The sequence below is a fragment of the Biomphalaria glabrata genome, chromosome 17 (genome assembly GCF_947242115.1).
Source record: "Biomphalaria glabrata chromosome 17, xgBioGlab47.1, whole genome shotgun sequence".
NCBI classification, from domain to species: domain Eukaryota; kingdom Metazoa; phylum Mollusca; class Gastropoda; family Planorbidae; genus Biomphalaria; species Biomphalaria glabrata.
The window spans coordinates 26065336-26079966 of record NC_074727.1 but is presented as its reverse complement, the minus strand read 5'-3'; the positions used below and the strand labels follow the sequence as shown (position 1 = coordinate 26079966).

Below are 14631 nucleotides of genomic sequence, written 5' to 3'. Positions count from 1 at the left end.
ACAATAGAAACATGTTTCAAACTATTTACGAGAATTGTTGAACTTAAGTAATTCTTCATTACTTTGAGGCGCGAGAAGCTTCTTTCACCAGATTACACAATTACGGCTAATGCATAATGCCTTATTATCACCCATAGGATTGGCGTTTTCTATATTGAATGACACCCCAAAATGACAATTTTTGTCTATATATATCATGAGATTTGTATGAGTTTTCAAAAGATTTGTAATAATTTCCGGAGATTTCCATGAATTTTTCATATATTTTACAATTTCAGGAGCTTTCCAGGAGCTCCTGGTAAATCAGGCGGCCGCGAGAAATCTGTTATAAGTTATAAAATGGTTTAATTTAATAATTTATACATAGAATTAGCGCGGGTCCTATGAAAGTGTGGGGCCCAACGCCAAGACCTAATATGCCAATACAATAATAATAATGCTTTTCATCGAGTCCGAAGATTAATAAGAAATGCAACATTTTCCGTCGATACGCAGCCGCAGCTGTAAACTACATATTTTCCCACAACCAGAGCAAGCATAACCATTGTTCACCTATGGTCGATTAAGATTTTCTTTTCGCCGTCTGCGTCTGTTCTCGTCAGCGGATTTCCTTTAGGTTTCAAATTCACGCGGCCTTTGTGAATGACCTCCAGCTGTCTGTCTCGTTCTGAGACCGCATTCAACCAGGTGTTATTTTCTATTTCTGCTATGGCAAGTAAGCGCCTAAGCTGGTCTTTAAAGAGTTTCCGTGGGGCACCTATGTTACGTCGACCACTTTTTAGCTCACCAAAAAAGACTGCATTGAGCATCTCCCATATGAGATACGTGCCCTGCCCATCGTTGTTTGTAGTGCGGTCTTGCGACCGTATGTCCATGATGGAGTGCAAGCATCTTTGGTGAAAGTGATCAAGTACACTATTACCGCCAGGCCCTAGATGTGACTAGATCTAGTAATCATGATCACACTGGCCTAGTAATTTTTAGATTAAACGTGTAAAGTAAGACATATGAATTCTAATATAGATCTAAATGTCTTAGCTAGCCTACTTTGACAATTTCTTTAATTAATATACTACAACAAAAATTATCTAGATGTGTAGAGCTTGATGTAGGGACTACGGCGATACCAAGAATATCTTTTTATGTCATTTGGGAGAGAAGCTAAGGCATTTTCATGTTTATAAAATTGGACTACAGAAAGTATACGAAAAACTGTGACCGAAAATGAATATGTATCATTCATAACTCTGTAACCATTATAAATAGCAGCTTGAAATTTGGAACAGTTCTACTTCATTATATGCTTGTCAAATTTATTGCTTTACTTTGCATTCAAATTAAAATTGTAATGGAATAAAACAATGAAGATAATTAGAACATAAGGTTTATTAACAATTCTATAGCAATTCTTGAATCGGATCTATATTAACAACGAAAATTGAATAATTTAAATAAAAACGCCTTTGAGACGTGAAAAGCTATTTATATGTCACCAATCATATCTAGAAATAGATTTCCATAAATGTATTGGGCCGTGGTTAACACTAGTAACTAGGCTGCATCTAAGACAATGTCTAGATCTAAACTTGATATAGGCCTAATAGCACTAGCGGATCCAGAACTTTTGAGTGGAGGGGGGCATTTTTTTTCCAAACCCTAACCCTCACGCCCAGTAAAAACTAGACTGCTAGGGGGTCTAGGGCCGGGGTCGGCAACCTGCGGCTCGCGAGCCACATGCGGCTCTTTGGATGTGAAGCTGCGGCTCTTTAGTTCCATACGCATATATTATTTATTTTATCGAAATTGTTTTTAGAAGAGTTCTGAATCGTTTAACGAGGATTAGGCGCCGATTCTATCTCTAAGCCTCTTAACCCCTACCCCCATTACACCCGTCGTCATTGTCGTCAATCCGTCGGAAACTCTCTAATAACGCCAACGTCGGGTGTTTCTATGTAGGCTTTCATTCGCTTTCGACGCAAGACGAATTGGCGTCTTCACCACGCGCTTTGGCTGTGACGTATAGTTTGTTGTTAAAGCAAATGAGAAAGAAGCGATTGATCTTCTCAAAGTTAGAAGCAATCTACAAGTAATGCTAATCTGGCAAGCTATGCGGTACCAGTAGAAATTGCACAAAAAGGCAAACCATTTTCAGATGGTGAATATGCCAAAGACTGCTTCCTACGTGCATCTGAAGAACTGTTTCATGATTTCAAAAAGAAACCAGAAATCTTGAAAGAAAATCTGCAATCCACAAGCCGCTAAAACAATACAAGATAGAATAGTCAACATGTCTTCAAATGTAACATAATTGCAGGTGGAAGATATTCAACTTTCTTCTGCCGTATCACTTGCTATAGATGAGAGTCTTGAGACATAAAAACACGCTCAAGTTGCCCTTTTTGTCAGGTATATGTCTTCCCAAGGTCCAAAAGAAGACCTTCTAGGATTGCTACTGCTCTCGTAAAAAATTAGAGGGGAAGATACAGCGAATACCATGCAAAAAATACCTTGAAGAGAATAATATCGAGTTAAATAAAATCGTTTCAATAGCAACTGATGGAGCCAGAAGTATGACAGGGAAAACTACAGGAGCATCAACGATTCTTTGGAGCAAAATAAACCACCAAATTCTTACATTTCACTGTATAATAGATCAAGAAGCGCTTTGTGCCCAAACATTTATGGCTGAAATAGTTGAAGTCATACATTTGATAATCATGATTGTTAACATCACTTATCAAAAGAAATCTACGATCGTCAGTTTAAAGAATTCTTAAACGAAATGGAGACTCAGTATTCCGAATTCCTTCTGCCCTATAAAGTGCGATGGCTTTCCAAAGGGTGAAACGTTTTGATTTGTGCTGGAATGAAATAAATACATTCCTACATTGGAAAAGGCATTAATCACCCTGAATTAGAGAACGACAAATGGTTGCAAAAATTTAACTTTATGGTGGAAATAAAAGCGAAATGAAATGAGCTGAATCTAAAACTGTAAGGAAAGGAAAACTCATCCTATGTTTTGGTAGTAGAATTTGTTTGTTTAGTAGAAAAATTAATTATTTTTGCAGAAGATATTCAGAGCGGTAAGTTACTTCATTTTCAATGTTTAAGACAGTATCACGATAAAATCAGTGAAACTTTCGACACAAATTACTTCAGCACAGTTATAACAAAAAATCAAAAATGAATTTCTTGACAGATTTGAGCAGTTCAATCCAACAAAACCATTCTAGCATTTATATCTATTTGTAATTGGATCTGGATACTGGATCTCTAGACATGCAATTGATCGATTTAAAAAGTAAAGCATTGTGTGATGGACAATTTATAGAGTTAAAAAGCAAGTTGGAAGAGTTGAAGGCCCCAGAAATGTACGTACCGCAACAAAAGTGACAACTTTAAAAGAAATGCCGCGAGATGAGGCACTTATGTTCGACGTATGGAATAATCTTCCATATTGCTACAGTTAGGTGAAAAAGTTGGAATTTGGAAGGCTGACTATTGTCGGATCGGCATATTCGTGCGAGAAAGAGTTCTTTTGCATGAATATAATTAACAGTAAAGTAAGAAGCCAACTAACAAATGAAAATGTACAGTCGTGTTTGAAACTAAACACAAGTTATGAGTTAAATGTAATCCAATCTTACTAAAAACCAAAGTCATCGCTCCCACTGAATTAGTCTGTTCGATTGTTTGTTATTGAAGTACAAGTTAGTGTTGTAAGTAAATGTTTAATTGCTTTAGTTGTTACCAAAATAAAAAATAATTATCTAATGATGCTATATATATTGTGATGTTGCTAGTTCAGGCTGTCTTGAAGTCAACCAATTACTCTGCAATCGTTTGGGTGTAATTGTTCGGGTGTATTACGTGCAGTTGAACGACAATCCAAACAAGGACTATACAACATCTATTTTAACAAGTGAAGAGATGTAGTCAACTCTGATGAACAATTGTACATGGATTTATTCTGATAAAAGGCCACAGTAGAAGTCTCTGTCACTAAACACGTCGTTACCCTGGAGTGTTCTATCGCTAACTGATTTTTCAGTCTCTAACCCAACATATCCCAAACGTCACTAGTCCCGTTCAATATGCGTCTTCTATGGTGCGTCGCTAAATAACTAACCTATATAAATAAGGTGTCTAACAGATTCCTCCCCCCCTTGAAAAAAAAATATGTCAATATTTTTCCACTACTGTCAAGTCTTACAAGGGCATTTTCAATTTAAGGGGAAGACAAACAAACATAAATTCTTGACATCTTCATCTTGACTTCTTCATCCTAACTTGACAGTTCCTCATATTCAATGTCAATGTTCATAACATTCCAGAATCATCTTCATTGGTACACAGTTCATCATGTAGGAAAATGTGGCATCTTATGGACACGTCATACACTCATAAAAAATGTTCTTCACTGGCAGTAATCTGATAAAATACAACATTTCAAAAAACAATTATAGACTTTATTTACACATTCAATAAATTTTTTTTCTTACCACCCTTTTATACGCTTTTGTCCATCTTTCTTTTATACTCACCCTTTTCCATAGAACTAACTTTCGTCAATGATATATGAAATGATTCACACAAAAAAAAAATATCCATACTTACTTTTAAATGCTTAACATCAAATTTACTTATCTCCCTTTTCCATAACATATAAATGGTGTCAATATATTAATATATATTACATACTCAATATAATCATAGTTTATTTACAAAATTATTTCACTTCAATGTCATTCTAGACAATAGATCAGCTACAATATTCACAGATCCACTAATAGCTTTCACTTCAAATTTATATTCCTGTAGTGCTAAGAACCATCTATAAACACGACTGTTTTTTCATGCTCTTTTGCTGTATATACTGAATAGGTTTATGATCAGTTAATAATATGAATTTCCTTCCTATTAAATAGCTCTCTAGCTTAGTAATTACCCATATTACAGCTAAGGCTTCTCTTTCAATGACACTATATTTTTTCTCTGCCTCTGACAATTTTCTACTTACATATAATATAGGATGTAAGTTATCATAGTTCTGCATTAGACAACCACCAATAGCATTACCAGATGCATCAGTTGTGACATAAAATATTTTGTCTTTATCAGGCAGCCTTAATATTAGTTCATGACTAAAAACATCTTTAATTCTGTCAATAGCTTTCACACATTCCTCATTACAAACTACTTTTTGAGGTTTTCCTTTTTTAAGTAAGTCATTTAATGGATTCACTATTTCTGCTAAGTTCTTTATAAACTTTCTGTAATAATTTACTATTCCTAATATGCTTTTAATTTGTCTTTTTGTTGTAGGTATTTCAATATTAAGTACTTTCTTTATGTTATCTTCAATAGGGCTAATCATGTTGTTATTTACTTTATGTCCTAAGAAAATTATTTCCTCCAATCCTATTTCTACTTTTTCTGCTTGAATTGTAAGTCCACTTTCTTTTATTATTTTGAACACTTCTTTTACATCTACCAAATGTTCCTCCCAACTATTATTAAAAATACATATGTCATCCAAATAGCAAATAACATTTTCTTTGTTTCCAATTATCATGTTCATCATTCTATTAAATGTGGCAGGTGCATTTACTAATCCAAAACTCATATAATTCCATTGAAAAATACCATATGGTGTTACAAATGCTGTGTAAGGTTTTGCATTTTCTGTTAAAGGTATTTGCCAATAACCTTTAGTTAAATCCAATTTAGTAAAAAATTTTGCTCCATTTAATTTATGTAAAATATCCTCTATATTTGGCATTGGATATGGGTCAAATTCTGTGATGTTGTTAAGTTTCCTATAATCAATACATAATCTTATATCTCCATTCTTCTTTTTGGCTATCACAATTGGTGAAGCATAAGGAGATGTTGATGGCTCAATTATACCTGATTCTAGTAAATTGTCTATTTCTTTCTTTACTTTGTCTTGTAAATGTAGCGGTATTCTATATGGCTTAAGCTTGATAGGTTTTGGATCTGTTACTTTAATGTCATGTTTAATAATATTTGTTTTTCCTGGTATGCTGGAAAAAATTTCTTTGTATTCCTGTATTATTTTAGTTATATCTTTTGACTTTTCCTTAGTTAAATTATTAAGATTAATCTTTTGCCAAGTTTGATTCTCTTTTGTTTCTATTACAGGTATTTCCTTAATATCATTTTCATTGTGATTTTCATTTGTTATTATCATTAAGCATTCTTCTCTTTCTGAAAATGTATTTTCTATTTCCTCCTGAATGTTTTGTATTAACTCATCTTCTCTATCATAATACAGTTTCAAATTATTTATGTGATATGTTTTAATTTTCCCATTTATTTCAATTTGATAATTCACATCATTAATTTGTTTTATCACTTTAAATGGACCTTTCCATTGTTTATCAATTTTATTTTTCAGGTCATTTATTAATATTAATACATTGTTTCCTACTTCTAGTGTTTTCAATTGCCTTTTCTTATTTATATTCTCATGAGCACTTTGTTTGTACTTCTTATTGTTGTTATATGCTTGAGTCCATATTTCTTTCAATTCTGTTGTGATTGTTGTTTCACTGTCATTATTTAATTTATTCTCATTGTTTATTAGATTTTCTTTGAAAACATCTAATTCATCTCTAGGTTTTCTTCCATGTATTACTTCATATGGTGAAAATTGTGTTGCTTCATGGATGTTGTTTCTATGAGCAAATAGTACATAGTTAATGTAATGATCCCACTTGTTCTGATTGTTCTGAATTATTTTTGTTAGTGATCTTTTTAATGAACCACCATATCGTTCACATAAACCGTTACTCTCCGGGTGGTAAACCGAAGAGTATATGTGTTGTATATTGTATTGTTTAGTCCATTTCTTAAATTGTTCTGACTTAAACTGAGATCCCTGATCACTCAATATAATTTTAGGTATACCATGTCTTGTAATTACTTTTTGAGTTATGGCATTAATGATATTCTCTGCACTTGTATTTGATAATGGGATTGCCTCTGGATATCTACTAAACATGTCTATTACTGTAAGAATGTATTTGTTATTATTTTCAGTTTGAATTAAAGGACCTATTAAATCAATAGATACTTTCTGAAATGGTTCTGTAGGTTCATCCATTTCTTGAATGGGTGCTTTATTCACTAAGCTTTTGTTAGATCTCTTTTGACATATGTCACATGAGTTTATGTATTTGTTGATTGTTGCTTTCATTTTGGGCCAAAATACTTGTTTTGACAAATTCCTATAACATTTCTTTACTCCCCTATGTGCTGCTAAATTATTATCATGTGTCATGATTAAAACATCTTTCCAATATTTCTGTGGTAAGACAAGTTGTTTTATTTTCTTGTTATCATTACTTGTTTGTCTAAATAATATTTTATTCTCTATACAAAATTTCTCCATTGGGTTATTATTGTTTTTATCTGATATTCTTGAATAAATTTTCCCAATAATATTGTCATTCATTTGTTCTAATGCAAATGTGGGTGTTGTTTCTTTTTCACTTTGAAATATTTGTGTTTCAAGACTATTTTGTGTTTCATTTTCTATCTCTCTTTCCTTAACATCTGTATTTTCTATTTGTATTACATTACTGGTTTCTTTTTCTTTATCATTACTTATTACATTTATTGTATTTTCCTGTTTCTTATCTTGTTTATCCATTGATCTTGTTATTACCATACTTGTTATATTTTGTGTTTCTATGTTTTCATGATTTTGTCTTATGTTTTTGTATTTGTTTTGCCAGTCTTCTAATTCTTTTCTAGAACATTCTTTAACTCCTTTTATGTTTCCTACCAACATATCATATCTCATTTCTGGTATTGCAATGCCATCACAATAACCAGTGAAAAATGGAGTTTCAATGTACACCCTTATAGCTTTAAATTCCCTTACCGTGCCATCTGCTAATTCTACTTTCCTAGTAAACCCTTTATACCAATGAGGTTTGACAAATTTAGTTTTTACTGCCAAAGTGTTACAACCTGAATCCCTAATTAATTCCACCGGAATTCTATTTACAAACCCTGGGTACACTGCAAAATTGTTCCTATTTCCTTCCATGAAATATATCCTATCTGTACCTTTATTTTTGTATTCCCTACTGTAACTCCTATATCTATTATTTCCCCTGTCATTCCTATCTCTACTCCTATATCTACTGTTATTTTGTTCATTGTATCTATTTCTACTTCCAGACCTGCTATTCCCTCTTCTACAGTTAGCTGCTATATGACCTTTTCCTTGACATTTAAAACAGGTTATTTCACTATATTTTCTATTTCCACTATTTGATCTGTTTCTATTTCTACTTCTATCAACATTTTCTTTGGTGTATCCTATTAAATCTACTTTGCTCTTATCCCTATCAGAAAATGGTTTATTTGGATATACATTTTTGTATACTCTCATTATTTCTGTTATTTCATCTATAGTTTTTGGATTTCTTTCTCTAATAAAAGATTGTAATTGAGGATCACATTTATTTACAAAGTTGTCCACTAGAATAAAATTTTTTAATCCCTCATACGAACTATTCACTTTTTCTAATTTTACCCACTTATTGAAAAAATCCTTTTCCATATTAATAGTAGTTTGGGGTTCTATTCCTAATGATGGTATATTGTCAAAGTATTTCTTTCTGAAAGTTGTAGCATTATGACCATAGGCATTCAATAACTCTCTTTTTAAGACCTGATAGCTATCATCAATATGATGGTCATGATTTTGGCATATTGTTAGAGCTTGACCATGAACAAAGTCTATCAGTATTTCAGACCATTCTTCTTCAGGCATATTAAATGTAGACATTTTTGCCTCATATCTTTTTAGAAAATCACCAATGTCATCCTTCTGTTCATCAAAACTTTGTATCTTCCTCTTTAGCCATGTCTGTGAATTAGGGTTGTCTCTTTGAGTGGTATAATTATTTGAGTTATTTGTGTTATTTCCTTGTTCAGTTTGGGCTCTGGCTTGTGCTGCGTCCAATCTCATCTTCTCCATTTTAGCTTCATGTTCTCTCTGCCTTTCTTGGTCCTCTTTTTGCTTCTCATATTCTTCCTTTCTGATCCTATCTTGTCTCTCTATCTCTTGTCTTTTTTCTTCTTTCTGTCTCTCTATCTCTTGTCTTTGACGTTCCGTTTCTTCCTTCACAACTTGCTGTACATAAGCTGCTAAATCCTTTCCTTTTAACTCCATGGCCTTTCCATCCTGTATAGCTGTTTCCTTAACCTCCTTAAGGTCCACATATGATGATGTAGCCATTGTATTTTATATTTTATATATATTTTTACTTAGCCTATATTGGTTATGGCTATACTTTGTTAAAATTTAAGTTTTTACAAACTTTTATATAAGTTTAAGTCTCTATCTATAGATTTAGTAAATGAGTAAATCTAGTCTGAGTTATATTCAAATCTGCATATTAGATCTAGTATTAGTAGTATCACACAAATTTAAATTTAGTATATTATAGTATGTATAATAATACCATTTAGATCTAGTTATCAAGAGCACTATAACTTTTAGATCTAGTATGAATAACTATGATCACTTTTAAAACCTGGTATGACTGAAGTTACAGTGAAATGTTTAGAGTAAATTCAAAGACTGTCTAGAGTCTAGATCTAGAGTAGATTATGGTTCTATTTAACCATACGAAACAAATATGTGTATACAATGTCAAATATATCTTCAACAAGATATATATATCTAGAATGTACTACCTTCATTCATTTTTCAATTCATAATATTTCAAATTAGAGTCTAGATAATCAAATGTACCAAAGAGATGTACAATTTGTAGATCTAAATTTAGCCAGACGACAGTGTTTGACTACATAGCCAGTTTCGGCATTATTCTCATGGCAAAATCATATTTGATTTTAACCGCTCAAACTAAAATTATTTTAGTCTGATTCACAGTAAAAGAATCCTACCCGCACTTTCTATCATTAAGTGAAAAAAAAATACAGATCTAATTAAATTAATAAAAATAAATAATTTAAAATAATATAAACAAATGAAATAATTAAATGAGACTATCGCTATGGGTTGGGATATGACAATATGGCACACAATGATAACGTCACGAAGTAACCAGGCAACAACGGATATGACGTTTACACAAACAAAACAAATTACAATCCTAAACGTATAATATAGCTTTTCATCTAAATTATGTCTTTACCCCGAACGGGTTTAAGGCTTCAGCACCACCTGATTTTACTCAGGCTAACATACCAAATTTAGACAAAATCTATTTCTAAGGGCAATCTAAACATATACTAATAAGAAAAATGGCACTTAGCTTTTGATAAGAAAGATCCCTTTGTTCGGACTCCCGAATATGCTAGATCACAACAAATTCCACTGCCTCTCTTCCAGTTCTGACTCTGTTCTCCGGTGCTACCCGTATCCCACGTAATGCCACAGATGTCCTGATATGTCACAGCAAAATGTCCCAGTTTCTTCGATGACTGTTGATGACCGTATGTGTAGTTCCGACGACTTTGTGTACACAGTTACTGACGAATAGGTTAACGGTTCTTCTGGCGATGACTTGACTTGTGTAGACGACTACTGACAAATAACAGTCTCTTGACGGCAACTTGATCTGGACGACTGACGAATAACGAATTTCTTGACGATGACTTGATCTGGGCTGACGAATAACGGCTTTCTTGACGATGACTTGATCTGGGCTGACGAATAACGGTTCTCTAAAATAGTTCACTGCTTCTGCTGCTACTCTGGTAGTACGACGAAGTTTTCTGTTGTACTCTGCTTCACTAGACCAAACTGTCCAATGTAGACTAGGTGAAACCAAGGTCACCTCCGACGACGTTCCGTTATACGACTAACGGTTTTCAACGAAATTAAGTGGATGTAGCTGTTTCCACAACTTCACTGCTAACAAGTCTAGATATGGTCTAGACCGACGAATACTATTTATATCAATGTTCAGCAACGAAAATTACGATTTTACTAACCTTCCAAAGGTTAAACACAGTGACCGTTATAAAAGTGGTAAGCAACCGGTTCAATGAGCAAACTGCTCCACAAGAATCTCTCCAAGGGTAAGACGACAGAGCGATTTAGTTAGCTACTAAACTTGTAGTACTCACAATACTTCTGACAGCGGGCAAACTGTCCTTCTCGAACTGACGAGGTAAAACTTGATACTCGATGTGGCTCCTATGACGAAGAAAAAAATATGTCCAACAGGTTCACTAACGATCTCTCACCCGTTATGAATGAACGGTTTCTCTGGCTGTAGGTCGATTCAGCTTATGAAGATCAGGCTTTGATACTATACTGGTTAAGTAGACCAGACGTTACGATGATTACTGTCCTGACGAAGGTCACCCTGAATTAACGGCTCGTTGAACGTACGATCAAGAACATGTAGATCTAGAACAAAGTCACTCTGCGATGATTCTGATGATTCTGTGTTCAGCCGTACTCCGATGAAATCTTATATCTTCGAGTGCACGACCCTCACCTGAGTAAACGTTCTGCTTCGAGGTCCGGTTCGATGTTCGGCTTCATCAGGGGTCCGGCTTCGAGGTTCGGTTAATCCGGGCTTCGGGCGTCGGGGGTCGCCACTGTGATGTTGCTAGTTCAGGCTGTCTTGAAATCAACCAATTACTCTGCAATCGTTTGGGTGTAATTGTTCGGGTGTATTACGTGCAGTTGAACGACAATCCAAACAAGGACTATACAACATCTATTTTAACAAGTGAAGAGATGTAGTCAACTCTGATGAACAATTGTACATGGATTTATTCTGATAAAAGGCCACAGTAGAAGTCTCTGTCACTAAACACGTCGTTACCCTGGAGTGTTCTATCGCTAACTGATTTTTCAGTCTCTAACCCAACATATCCCAAACGTCACTAGTCCCGTTCAATATGCGTCTTCTATGGTGCGTCGCTAAATAACTAACCTATATAAATAAGGTGTCTAACAATATATAGCATCTATTTTTTTTTTGTGAAAAGCACATATATGAATCAATAGATTCGTTTTTTTTTCTTTAAAAAATTAATTGTGCAAGTATTATTTATATTTGGCAAGATAAAATTTGTGGCTCTTTAAAAACTTTAAAATTTTGTAAATTGTAATTTTTGGCTCTTTCGAGTGAAAAGGTTGCCGACCCCTGGTCTAGGGTAGCGTTGAAAGCTCTTAGAGTGGGATTCGGGGCGAAGACCCGACGCCAAAAACGTTTTCTTGCATTCTTGCAGAAACGCATTCTCCTGACATCTACAGCTCATTATTCATCCTATTTAAAAAATGACTTTTTGAATAATGCTTTACTTGAAAAATATTCAGATATGAATTTATAGGTATTATAGGCAAATACAAATACAACCGATTTTTTCCTTGAAAAGATAAGATACCCCGCAGATTTAGATTAAGGCTTTGAGGATCGCCGCCGAAAAAAAAATATTTAAAAAACAAAGATCATATGTAAGTGATACGTTTGTTCAAGAGGCACGTTTGTAACTTTGTTTTGTTACAGAATTATATTTCAAAGCTCTAAACAAAAAAAAAATTCGGAAGTGGGAAACATTAAGTGGATCAATGAGATTTTTTGCATTTTTAGGATTGAAGTATAAATTGTGAGTTATAGTCCCAAATTTATTTAACTTAAAAAATAAACGACTAGGAAAAGAATATTTGGGCTCAGAACTCATCTCAATTGTTTCTCTTCTACTAAAAAATTTCCTATGAATTCTAAATTTTCTAAAACAAAGTCTTTCTTAAAATAATTATGATAAATTCATGTGCAATTACATAAACTCTGTCGTCATATTTGACTATTCTGTTTTAAAACTTCATGTTTTTTGTCTGGAAAGAGGAGGGGAGCAGTAGAGTGAAAACGATTATCCTCGCTCTTTTTATAATTTCTGTTAATGATTGAATTTGGCATTAAAGAATAGGGGATGGGGCGACTCGATATTACAATTTAATTTATAGCATATATAAATTATATAAGTGACAGATTTTTTTTATTTTGTAATTTCTTAACTAAAATACAAAAAGACAAAATATTGGTCTGTCCGATTGCATGTCCTCCCACCTGGTACAACCATTTTTTATTTTATATTTACTATTTATAAAATTTGAGATGAGTGTGATGCGGCATAATTTACAAATGGATTCAAATTATCAATAATTCAACTAATTTCGTTCACAAACTAGGATTTCTCCATAAAAATATGACCGCCCCCCATCCACTTAGAGGGCTAGAGTGAGAAGGGCAGTAGATGTAATCCACCCCCCCCCCCACCACCACCACCCAAGGGGCGATTGCCCCTACCGCCCCCCCCCCCCCCCCCCCGGATCTGCCAGTGCCTAATAGAGTCAATATAAATATGTAAATGTATTTTTAGATCTAAATATCTCTTTTAGATTTAGATGTATCCATTCTCAAGCAGTTTCATGTGGGACAAAAAGGCCAGATTAGACCTGTCGATCATTTCCCAATAGAAAATGGCGTGAAAACTTGCTCATACAGCTGGTGGTCACTCAGAAAGGCCGCGAGATACACATTTGAGACGAAAAGAAAATCCGCTGCCGAAAACAGACGCAGACGGCGAAAAGAAAATCTTAATAGACCACTGGCGGACAATGATTATGTTTGCCCTGGTTGTGGCAAAATATGTATGTCACAGCTGGGGCTGCGTAGCCACGGGAAATACTGCATTCTTCATTAATCTTCGGACTCAAGGACAAGCCGTATTATTATTCTGCTATTCAGGACCGATCAGCTTCTTAATGTGATACTATCGTATACTTGATAAATAAATCTGCACCCCTAAGCTTTCAGAAGCTAAGCTATTGTCTTAATAATTCACAGATGTAAATTGTGTTCAAATTATCAATACATGTTTTATCTAGATCTAGATTTGGCATATATTTAGTCTAATCTAAATTGTTGTCAAGTGTATATTGAGGATATGTTGCTATAAAAGTAGTGGTTTTTTTTTTAAACTTAAAACTAAAGCGAAGTTCGTATCAATTTTTTTTAACAACACCCGAATCAGTATTTAATTCAATGTGTTAGTTAATAAATGGAACATATAATTTAAAATGAGTCATTGATACTTTTTTCCATTGTGACCTTGAATGCACTTTTTTTTTGTACCAATGCGCGAAACTTGAGTTACTAATGAAGAAGTCTATGACCTTTTTAAAAAGTTAACTTCCCCTGAATTTGTTCATTTAAAAGTGGTTTATTTTTATGTAAAATCTGCTTACAGTTAATTAAAAAAATTTAATGGTTTACTTTTGGAGTTTTGAGTTTTTGGCACATCGGCACAATTTAGGCCATGTCGTGCCCGTAATCCTTCAAGGATTACTCTCCCTTCATATCACCAGAGCTAAATTTCATACAGTTAAATCATTAAAAGCAAGGTCTATTCACAGTTAAAATAGTAAAGTTAGTAAAAATTTAATAATTTAGTAAAAATCTTTTGCAAATATTATATGTTCACAATTTCAGAAATCAAATCTTCGTAGACAACCCCGACTCCCGGACAAAGCCCAGTATCTTCCCAGGGTCGACACTACCGAACAGTGTTTTTAAGTTGTGCGCTCTAAAAAAT

At 33.8% G+C, this 14631-nt stretch overlaps 1 protein-coding gene and 1 long non-coding RNA gene across 5 annotated transcripts in view; both read right to left on the bottom strand.

Moving 5' to 3' along the window:
- LOC106072895 (dnaJ homolog subfamily C member 27-like) overlaps positions 1 to 14631 on the bottom strand; it is a 149346-nt gene that overhangs the window by 88946 nt on the left and 45769 nt on the right. The window lies entirely within an intron of this gene.
- Positions 3952 to 11432, bottom strand: LOC129923643 (uncharacterized). The gene is made up of 2 exons (XR_008775623.1): positions 9745 to 11432; positions 3952 to 4434 (listed from the first exon to the last, which is right to left on the bottom strand). It is a non-coding gene; the product is annotated as an uncharacterized LOC129923643 (long non-coding RNA).